Here is a 12,123-nt window from a genome sequence, read left to right on the forward strand (position 1 = left end):
ATGGTCAGAGGGAAGGTGGGGCATGGGCTGGGTGAAGGTGGGCAAAGGGAGGGTGAATGGGAACATCTGTAACAGTGTCAACAATAGAAATAAAGATACAAATAATAAAACTCCAGTTAGTACCTCATCAGGCATATCTGCTACCTGGGAACTAACTAATTCTAGGTAGTAGACATAAACAGAGCCAGCCCCTGGCATGGAGAAAGCTGCGGAGACTAAGGATGGAACATTGAAAGGTAACTTATGAAATGACCATGAGGATTTGTTTAACCATGTGACAGTTACTCTGTGTGAAAACACCATTCAAAAAAATACTTGATTTCCATCAACAGGGGATCGTTCGCATAAACTATGGTACAACTACCCAGTGGAGGATTGTGTAGCTATAAAAAGGAATTGACATCTCTGTATACTGCTTGGAGTGATCTTCAAGAAACTGTAAGTGAAAAACACAAAACTAAGAAAAGTGTGAATAGTGTGCTCCCCATTATTTAAGAAAGGAGGGATATAGAAATAAACACATTTGGTTTTTTAAAATTTTTTAAATATATTTTTATTGATTTCAGAGAGGAAGGGAGAGGGAGAGATAGAAACATCAGTGATGAGAGAGAATCATTGATGGGCTGCCTCCTGCACACCCTGCATTGGGGATCAAGCCCATAACCTGGGCATGTGCCCTAATCAGGAATCAAACTGCAGCCTCTTGGTTCACAGGTCAACGCTCAATCATTGAGCCATGCTGGCCAGGCTACATTTATTTTGTTAGGTGGAAGAGAAAAAAAAAAGTTTTAAGTTCTTACCTATAGGGGGATAGAGAATGAGATATAGGAGGCAGGGTTAGAAGATAAACCTGTCCAAATATAATTTGCTTTATATACTTACCTTTAGAATCATGCGAATATTTCCATAATATTTATTTTTAATTCCTAAAAATTGAAGGCAGATGAAACAAATGAACATAAGCCAATAGAAGATTGGTGACAAATACACAGGAATTTTTTCAAATGACTTTATAGGAATTTCACTGTGCATCCCAGTGGGATGTACCCTAAGGACAAAAATAGTGGAAATAAGCCAACGAATAATAAAACCATTTTCAGTAACCGTTTTGTTTGTGGAAGTAGTGTTTTGTTTTTGTGAGATTGTATTATTATTCTGAGACTGTTATATGTTTATTGCTGGAGAAAGTAAGTGAGTAATTACGTTGATATCATTGGAAATCAAGTTTTTGTCATGGGAGAAAACAAAGTTGCATCTATAAGATCAAAAAAGCCTTAACCGGTTTGGCTCAGTGGATAGAGCGTCGGCCTACGGACTGAAGGGCCCCAGGTTCGATTCCGGTCAAGGGCATGTACCTTGGTTGTGGGCACATCCCCAGTAGGAGGTGAGCAGGAGGCAACTGATTGATGTTTCTCTCATCGATGTTTCTAACTCTCTATCCCTCTCCCTTCCTCTCTGTAAAAAAAAATCAATAAAATATATATTTAAAAAATAATTTATTATAAGACCAAAAAAGTTAAAGCCCTTTAGTTTTGAATTTGATGTGGAAATACCAATTTGAACTCATGATAAGTTTTTCTTAAACATCTATACCATTTCTTATCTTGGTTCACTGAAAAGGCCTAAAAACAATGACCAAGCCAGTAGCTAATGATCACCCCTATATGTCCAAATCCTATTCTCTAAATACCTTCCTACCAAAAGGATCCAGGGCTCCCTGGAGGATGGCTGTTTTGAGATTTAGGACAACAGGTGTCCAAAATGAGTCTGGAGCATCTTTTCTTACCAGACATCCAGGGTCTGGCAATTCCACTTTGGGGCTATGCCCCAAAGAAATGGATGTAGGGACTTAAACAGATATTTGTACACCCATGTTCATAGCAGCAATATTCACAGTAGCCAAAGGATGGAAATAACCCAAGTGTCCATGGGTGGATGAATGAAAAGCAAAATGTGTGTACATACAACAGAATATTATTCGGCCTTAAAAAAGAAGGAGATTCTGGCACATGCTACAACATGAATGAACTTTAAGGACATTGTGCTCAGTGTGGTGAGCCAGACACAAAAGGATAAAGACTGCATGATCCTACTCATAGGAGGCACTTAAAGCAGTTACAGTCATAGCAGCAGGGTGGTTGCAGGGTGTGGGGAGAGGAAAATGAGGAGTTACTGTTTAGCTGGTGCACAGTTTCAGTTGGATAAGATGAAAATGTAGGGATGGATGGTGGTGCTGGTTACACAATAATGTATATACACTTAATGACATAGAACTGTACACTTTAAAATGGTAACTCATCCTCTGTTGGATATATTGGTTTGCAAAAATTTTCTCCCAGTCAGTAGCTTGTTCATCCTCTTAACAGGGTCTTCTCAGAGCAAAAATGTTTACTTTTAGGACTGGCTCTCCTTTCTCAGCATAATTCTCTGGACAATGCACTCAGAACACGGGCAAGCGACTTGAACATTTCACTGGAAAGGAAAGACAGGTGGCACATAATGAAAAGGTACTCAACATCATTCGCCATGAAGGCAAGGCAGATCAGAATCACATAAGAGCCAAAACCGGTTTGGCTCAGTGGATAGAGCATCGGCCTGCAGACTGAAAGGTCCCAGGTTCGATTCCGGTCAAGGGCATGTACCTGGGTTGCAGGCACATCCCCAGTGGGAGGTGTGCAGGAGGCAGCTGATTGATGATGTTTCTCTCTCATCGATGTTTCTAACTCTCTATCCCTCTCCCTTCCTCTCTGTAAAAAATCAATAAAATAAATTTTAAAAAAAAAGAACCACGTGAGAGGTCATACACACACACTGTCAGGATGACTAACATCACACACAGTGACACCACCAAATGCTGGCGAGAGAAACTGGATCACTCGTCCATTGCTCCTGCGAAAGTAAAGTGGCACAGCCACTCTGCAAAAAAACTTGGACGGTTTCTTAAAAAGCTAAGCATGTAAAAACCATGTGACTCGGAAATTGCACTCTTGGTCATTTGTCCCAGAGAAAGGAAAATTTATATCCACTCAGAAACCTATTCATCAATGTTCATAGCAACTTTATACACAATAGCCCAAGACTGGAAACAGCCTGGATGCTCTCCAGCAGGCAAACCGGTTGGTGGTGCATCCAGGCCCCGCAGTGCTGCTCAGCAGAAAGGTGGGAGGAACCGCCGGTGCTCGCGACGGCCTGTGACTGGAGAATGATGCTGCGTGAAAAGAGCCAGTCCTAAAAGGTTATCTACGGTATGATTCCGTTATTGAAATGACAGATTATAGAAATGGAGAGGTTACTGCTGTCAGGGATTAGAGAGGAGACAGGATGGGAGGAAGCCAGGGGCTGTAAAAAGGTAGCGTGATGTTTACCCGAAGCTGCCTGTCTTGTCCTGCCAGCCAAATGCTTCTACTCTGGGATGGTCTGTGTTGCCTTTAGGGGGATTGTCTGAGCCAAGACCACAGCTGAGCATCAAGCAGAGTGGGTGTGACCGGGCTCAGCTGAGAGTTAGGGTCATAAATACCTGTCCAGTGTTTCAGTGAAGTGTAAGGCCACTTTAAGCAAGTTGGTCTCACATGGTATGAAAATAATGAAGTTTCCTTTTCCTGACTCACTCTCTGGTCTTCTTCCTTGTAACTGTATGCATGTCCCCATGGTGACGAATCTGGAAGGGGGTTCCCCACAGAGTTTGGAGTGCACATTCGTCATTCTCTTGGCACTTGTATAGTTTGAGAACATGTCAGTCCCATCTGACCTCCCAAGTTTCTGGGTAATGCACACCTTGGGACAGAGCCTGAGGAGCCTGGCCTTGAGTCCTGCTGTCAACCATACAGTTCCCTTGGCCAGCACGCCCATCATTTCCCATTCCCTCTTCACCAACTGATGGACCCAAGGCCATGCCTTCAGTACTCTGAGACTGCTCCTTTTGACCACATGAAATCATCTTCTGCCCTGCTCTCTCTCCCAGATCCATGTGGAGAAGTGGCTCTGATATGCTTGTTTAGGCTCTAGTCAGGAGCACAGGTGCAGCGTCACTTCTCTACCTAGGCAGTCATGTGCTGCTGCCCTTGGCCCATGCAGTGAGGTAAGACTCACATTGGCAGAAGAGGAAGAGGGTTGCCTGCCATCCCCCGCCCCCAGACTAGCTGAGCCTTGCTCTTGATCTATGAAGGGGCATGTCACAGACCAGCCTGATGTCCAGCAAGGGTCTGGGGCTTGTCATGCTGCACGGGCGTTGAAGAGCTAAAGGTTTGGAACAAAAGTCTGGAGCATGCTCCTTCCTTGTCTGCATGTAACTTGAGCAAATTCATCTTTCACTCTGCACTGCCCTCTATAAGTCAAGGGAAAGCCATGTCATCTCCCACGTCAGATGGGGGTGCTGTGCATATTACAGGGGACCATCAAGGCTGAGAAGGAGCACCCTCCTCTTGTTTGGAAGAAATGAGAACAATATCTACAATAGTTCCTTAAAGTCATTGTCAATTAGAATTTGCTGGAATGTGGACTCACTGCTTGAGATGGAGGTGGTGGCACCTACAGGTATGCTGGAGGTAGTCACCTGGAGTTTGCCTGTTGTATTAGGGTTCTCCAGAGAAACAGAACCAATAGGGTTCATGAGAGAGAGAGGGAGAGAGAGAGAGAGAGAGAGAGAGAGAGAGAGAGAGAGAGAGAGAGAGAGAAAGGGAGAGAGAGAGAGAGAGGGAGGAAGAGAGAGAAGAGAGAGTATAAAGATTTATTTTAAGGAACTGGCTCACAGATTATGGAAGCTGGCAAGTCCTAAGATCTCAGGTGAGTCAGAAAGCAGGACACCCAGCAGAGCCAATGGTGTAGTTCTGTGTGAAGGTCAGCAGGCTCGAGACATGTTTCAATTTGAGTCCAAAGGCAGGAAAAAAGCCAATGTCTCAGTTCAAAGGCTGTCAGGCAGGAAGAATTCTCTCTTATTCAGGGGAGGTCAGCCTTTTGTACCACTCAGGCCTTCAAGCGATTGGATGAGGCCCACCCACATTAGGGCGGGCAACCTGCTTTACTCAGTCTACTGCTTCAAATGTTAATCTCATCCAGACACCCTTAGAAAAACATTCCGGGGAATGTTAGACCAAGTATCTGGGCGTCCTATGGCTCGGTGAAGCTGGAACAACACACACACAAATCAACCATCACACCTATGGTCTGTGAAGGGAACCATGGTGAAGAAATGAGACTGAGTTGCTAACTAAGCCTTAGACATCGGAGTAGCATTACTCCTGATTCTGGGCCTAAACCCACTATTAGGATTTGAAGTCACTAGGCAGGAGAGAAGTTGAGGGAGAACTTCTTTCTTTGAACATAGACATTGAACTGAGCTCTGAAACTTGGAGAATGTTGGAGGAGGAGGCCCAAAGACTGTTCTGGACAAATTTTATGTGTGACTGACCCACCAGCTCAGAGGTAGAACAGGCCTGGCATCTCCTTGCAAAAGCTGGTGATTTGCTTAAGTATCAGCCATAGCCTCCTCTCAGCGAGCTCCTCCCAGGTACCAGCACTTTACAGACGTGTCACTCTTAATCCTAACAACAATCCTGTGAAGTAGGTGGTGGTTTCACATGAAGAAACCAAACCTCAGACAGGTGGAGGATATTGCCAAAGGTCACACCACCAGTGAGTGGTGGAGCTGGGGTTCTGATTTGTCTGACTGGCAGGCTGGTCAGCTATTGGCTCAAGAAGAGTGGGTATAAAAAAAAAAGAAGAAGAAGAAGAGTGGGTATACCCTGGCCAGCCTGGGGCCACCTGGCAATGCAGGCCTCTGCAGAAGCTATGGCCCAAACCTCAGAAGGGCAGGTGTTATGGACTGAATGTATCCCCCAGTATTCTCATGTTGAAGTCATAACCCCCAGCACCTCAGAATGTGACCTATTTTACAGAGATAATCAAGTTAAAATGAGGTCATTCGGGTGGGCCTGAGTCCAGTATGATGCACTTCCTCATAACGAGAGGAAATTTGGACAGAAGGAAGACAGTGTGAAGACACAAGGAGAAATGGCATCTATGAGCCAAGGAGATGGACCACAGAAGAAACTAACCCTGCTGACATCTTGATCTCGGACTTCCAGCTTCCAGAACTGTGAGAGAATAAATTTCTGTTGCATAAGCCCCAGTCTGTGGTACTAGCGCAGCAAGATCCCGGTCCCTGGGGCAACACAGAGCAAAGGCTTCCCCGGGGACGTGTACCAGAGACTTGGGCCCTACAGAGGGCCAGCAGTTTGAATACAAAATGTCACTGAAACAGGACAGAAATGAGGGCAGTAAGTGTTTGCTCTGAAACCAAGATTGGGAAATATTAATTGTCACCATTGACTTTGGCAGTCTTGTTTGACTGGTTCCTAATGTGCTTCCTAGGAGTCGATAAACAGCAATGTGGGTATGTCACCTGGTCTAGTTTGCACCTTTTCAGATAGGGAGTTACCAGGAGTGGGCAGCATATAGCCCTTCCTGTCACCATCCCTGACAAGTGTCCCAGGGAGCCATCTTAAAGCCCCATTAGTTACCTTGGCACAGTGATGGAGTACTGGATGAGAAGTCTGAAAAGCTGGGTTCTAGTTCAAGTGCAGTAAGTGTAGGTTATATCACCATCTCTGAGCATCAGTCTCATCATCTGTAAATGAGAAAAATCCTGGTCCTCTTGACTTCACAGAGGTTTTCCCTCAAATCAGAGCAATCATTAATATTATACCCATACCCTCTCCAAAAGGATAGTAGGAAAATTATTATAAAGACATACTAAACAAAACCATCCAAGCAAGCATACCATATTGGCAATTAAGGAATAGAGGGAGGAGATATTTACAGGGATACCTCATTTTATTGCACTTTATTGTACTTCACAGATGTTGTATATTTTTACAAATTGAAGGCAAGACCCTCCACCAGCAAAAACTTTATGACTTGCTTTATTGCAATACTTTGCTTTATTGCAGTGGTCTGGAACCAAAGCCGTACTATATTCAAGATATGTCTGTACTACACAACATGGACTAAGCCTAAAATTTTAGCTTTGAGCATCTTGGTGGCCAAAAGAAAAAGTACAACACTTTCAAAAGTAGGAAAATGACTCTGGTTGGGTAGCTCAGTTGGTTAGAGTATCATCCCGATACCCTAAGATAGCAAGTTCAATCCCTGGTCAGGGCACATACAAGAATCAACCAATGAATGCATAAATAAGTGGAACAACAAATCGATGTTTCTCTCTCTCCCTCTTTCCTTCCTTCCCTCCCTCTCTCCATCCCTCCCTTCCTCTCTCTCTCTAAAAATCAATCAAAGAAAATTTTAACAGTAGGGAAAAGAAAACTATAAAGTTTAAGATACTGCTTTTTCAGTTGTTGTACTCTTTTAAAGTATTTTTAAAAACTCTTTTATACAGTATTTAAAATGATAATTTATCTCGATGTGCAGTCATGAAAAACAGAATCCACCTAGGTTCTAAACTCAAATTTCCTACATTTCTAAACATTTTTAAATGTTCTAAACTTATTTAGCTTAGAAGAGATGAATGTATCTCTAATCTCTTCACAGTCTCATGTGAAGGCAAATCCAACAAACTTTTTTCTCCTCTCTTTATTAAAAATGTAGTTATTCTTTTTTTTTTCTAAGTATGAAAGCAATACTTGCTCCTAGTAGAAAATGTATAAAATACTGAAAAATATAAATGAGAATCAAAATAGCTGTAGTCCTTCCTGCTCCTTGCAGATCACTGCCATCAACGTTTTTTTGTTTGTTTGTTTTTTACTTTCCCAGAGCCAGGGAGAATCCGATAGAAGTCAAATCTCTAGAACAGCGGTTCTGAACCTGTGGGTCACGACCCCTTTGGGGGTTGAACGACCCTTTCACAGGGGTCGCCTAAGACCATCGGAAAACACATATATAATTACATATTGTTTCTGTGATTAATCACTATGCTTTAATTATGCTCAATTTGTAACAATGAAATTGGGGGTCACCACAACATGAGGAACTGTATTAAAGGGTCGTGGCATTAGGAAGGTTGAGAACCACTGCTCTAGAAGGTTTTGAAATCACACAGGCCTATGCGTTCTGATTCCAGCTTAGCCACTTACTAACCGCATAGCTTTGGGCCGATGACTCATGCTCTTTTACCCTGCCGACATCACAGGGCTGCTGCAGTCCCATGCGAACAGGGCCTGGCACCCAGTAATTTCTTAGGAAAGGTGCCTTTTCATCTGTCCCTGCACTGCCCGGAGGGTGCAGTTTCAGAAACACCCTGGGGACCCATGGAATTCCGCTCTGTCCCGCTATGGCCCACTGAGCTCTGCCCCAGCCTTGCAGGGTTCTACACCTTTGCACATGACATAGCATTGGTCTGGGAGGCCCTGCCCCAACACAGCCCTCTTTGTGGGTCAGTTTTCCATACTGTGGGTGCTGGTTAGCTGTTGCATCCTTTAGGGTGTGGCCCACCCGCACTCCCTGCACAAGCAGAGGTACACCCACATAGTGAGTGCTCTGTGCTTAATTAGCGCTTGTTTATTCTACTCTCCTCGCCCTGAGCTGGAGCTGAAGAAATAGTGAAAGAACAAGAGAGGAAGCTAACACACATTCAGTGCTTACTAGGTGGCAGGCACTGCCGTAGTGATTGACAAATGTGAGCTTATTTAACCTGCCCGACAACCAACAATACAGTGGTGTTTCTGTGAGCCTCACTTCCCAGAGGAGGGAACTGAGGGTGAGAGAGGATGACTAATTGGTGCAACATGACGCAGTGAGGGAACGGCAGAGCTGGTGTTTGGAGCAATGCACCCGGCTCAAGTCCACGCTCTTAACCATCGTGCTGTTCTGCGGAACGAGAACCATTACTAATGATCCTCAAGGCTCCATCCAGGCCCCCGTTACAGATCAGGTACTGAATGGTGAGAGGGCCTGAAAGCAAATGGAATATAGAGGCAAAGACACCTCTTCCTTTGGGGCCTGTGGTTTCCATATGCACTGGACTCTGACGTGCAGGGGTGGGCAAAGGTAGGCTTACATTTGTGAGTGTGCCAAACACGGAGTTTATTCTTGTATTATTATTTATTAATCATTGTCTTCTTTATTTGTATTACAACTGTAGACCTATGTTGCCCACACCTACACATTTATTCCCCCCCCCCCTCTTTTTTGTCATGGAGAGCTTCAAACATATACAAGAGACAAACCAGTTCAGTGACTCCCCATGAACCCTCTCCCAGCTTCAGCAACGATGAACCAACTCACAGCCAATCTTGTTTCACTTTCACCCTCCATTTCACCCCCCCACCGCTTTCCCCTCCTGTGTTATTTAGAAACACAGCCCAGGCACGTCTCCTTTCATCCCCAGGTATTTCAGGATGTATCTTTGAAAGATAAAGGTCCCACTATTATACCTCAACATTAACAATTATTCCTGAATATCATCAAATACCCAGTCAGTGTTATTTCCCATTGTCTCATTAATGTCAGGCTTTCTTAAAGTAGTTTTTTTTAGTGTTATCCACATTTTGAGAAGTAGACATTTCTTTCGAGCCTTTTTCATTGGTAGGTTTCTCCTCTACCTTGAAATGTAGTTGTTGAAGAAAGAGGGCATTTGTCCCGTGAAGTTTCCCAGATTTAGGTTTTACAGATTGCATTCCTATAATGTCCCTTAATGTGTTCCTCTGTCCGTTGTGTGGCCCATCAGTAGGAATTGAGATCCAGAGCCTTGATCAATTTATAATATGGATTATTTTTATTTTTTGGTGAGACTGTTTTGCAGGTGGCAGTGTGTTCCTTCATCCTGAGGTAGATAATGTCTTGTGGGCCTATTGAGAATTCCATTACTTGATTAGAGTCTGCAAAATGGTGACGTTCTTTATTTACACACAGGAATTCCTCTGATAAGAAACACTGCCCCTCATCCACCGTCTCATTAGCCCTCAGTACAGTTCATATACGGAAAGTGGTTAAATACTTCACTCTTCTTCTTTAATTACAATATTTCAGAATAATGACTTAGATCACTTGCCTCCATCCTCCTACAGTGACCAGTTTATTTTTTTTTTTTGTGCCATTCTGAATGCACAGATTCAAACGTAATTGATGTTGCACTGCAGTAATTACTCTTATTGATGTTCAGCTTGCCCCACCTCGGCAAGTGGTGCCTCCTTGGGCTGCACCAGAGCCCTGTTGTCATGACCTCAAACTTGGTAACTTCTCCCTATTTGCTATAATGACATGTTCCAGACTCACCTTGTACATTCCCTGGGACAGATGTGGAATCAGCCCATTCTCCAAGGATCCCTGGGCTGGTTTTTGTTTTGTTTTGTTAGAAGTTTGCAAATCATAGTGTAGACACCAGCGATGCTCATTGCTCTGAGTTGGTCACTGGCTTTAGGCTTTTATGGTGGGACAGCTAGGAAATACACATCTATAAAATACTTCCTACCCCATGAGCTCCTAATGCTACTGTCAACTTATATCCGGAATTGCAATTGTTTACTTAGTCTCGTCTATCTTCCACTTCTACCCCCTCTCTTCCACACTGACAATCCTGGCTTTCAGAACATCAGGAAGGATAGACTATCACTAATAACCTGTTTGCTTTACTCCACATTCTATACCTGACAACCTCCGAATAACAGTACCAACACTACCTCAAAAAAAAAAAACACTATATAATAGCAAGTGTTGAAAATTGTTAAAAACAATTTTTTGCAGTTATTTTGTCCTTAGGGTTTGTCCAACTTGGGATGTCCAGTCAAGTTGCTGTGCTTTAAAGTCACTTGGAAAGTTAAGTTCATTGGTATCATTTTGTTTTTTCATTTTGTAAAGATTTCTCCTTTCAAATTTAATCTTGTTGATGACTTGGTAAAATATTTACATGGCAACAGAAGACATGGAAGAAACTTTAATGCACATTGATAAGTGAAAGGAACCAACCTGATAGACTGCATACATACTGTGTGATTCCAACTATTTTACATTCTGGACAAACTCCAGTGGTTGCCAGGGCTGGGAGGGATGAATAGGCAGAACATAGCAGCATTTTAGGGCAGTGAAGCTATCCTGTATGATACTATAATGATGGATACATGTCATTTTACATTTATCAGAAGCCATAGAACATACAACACTAAGAGTGAACCCCACTCTGAACTGTACATTTTGGGTGATAATGACATGTTGGATCATGGCATGTGACAGTTGTCCCACTCTGGCGCAGGATGTCCAAAATGGGGGAGGCTGTACTTGTATGGAGTGGGTGGGAAGTATGTGAAAACTCTCTGCTTTCACCTCAGTTTTGCTGTGAACATAAAACTACTCTAAAAAATAAAGTCTGGCCCTAACCTGTTTGGCTCAGTGGATAGAGCGTTGGCCTGAGGACTGAAGGATCCCAGGTTTGATTCAGGTCAAGGGCATGTACCTTGGTTGCGGGCACATCCCCAGTGGGAGGTGTGCAGGAGGCAGCTGATCGATGTTTCTCTCTCATCGATGTTTCAAACTCTCTATCCCTCTCCCTTCCTCTCTGTAAAAAAACCAATAAAATATATATTTTTTAAAAGTCTGTTATCTTTTTAATTCACACAGTTCCAAGGTCAAATATCTAAGAAAAAAAGAGACATATTTAAAGAAGTCTAGCTTCTATGCTTGTCCCTTCTAGTCTTTCCTTCTCCTTCAAGAACACCCTTTTAAGCCTTTGAGATCATCCTCCCAGTTTTTTCAACGTAACACACACGCACACTATTCCCACTTGGGGCTCTCTGTGAAGCTTCCTCTATCATTGTACAGGGAACTTGCCACCTGAAGACTTGTTTTCGTTACGTGGGAAGCACAGTAGTTTATCCAGCTGTTGAAATCCTGTCTCATCTTTCCTTCAGAGCAATAAAAGCTAATAGCGCATTTTCAATTAAACAGGCAATAGCCATTCATAATCATCCTTTCTGCTCACTCTTGCTGTGGTTTTCAATCTCCAGGCTCTCCACCATCCTGGGCGGGACCCAAGTGCCTGTCTTTCCATTACTGTTGGACCTCTGCCAGGATCCTGATGTGCACTGAGCAATTGGCCGCTCATCCAGTCCCATTGAAAGCCCTCACACACCCGCTAGGTCCCTGGGATAATGGGAGCAAAGTCCCCTTGTAAAGAAAGGA

This window comes from Myotis nattereri (genome assembly GCF_964212035.1).
Source record: "Myotis nattereri genome assembly, chromosome: 2".
NCBI classification, from domain to species: domain Eukaryota; kingdom Metazoa; phylum Chordata; class Mammalia; order Chiroptera; family Vespertilionidae; genus Myotis; species Myotis nattereri.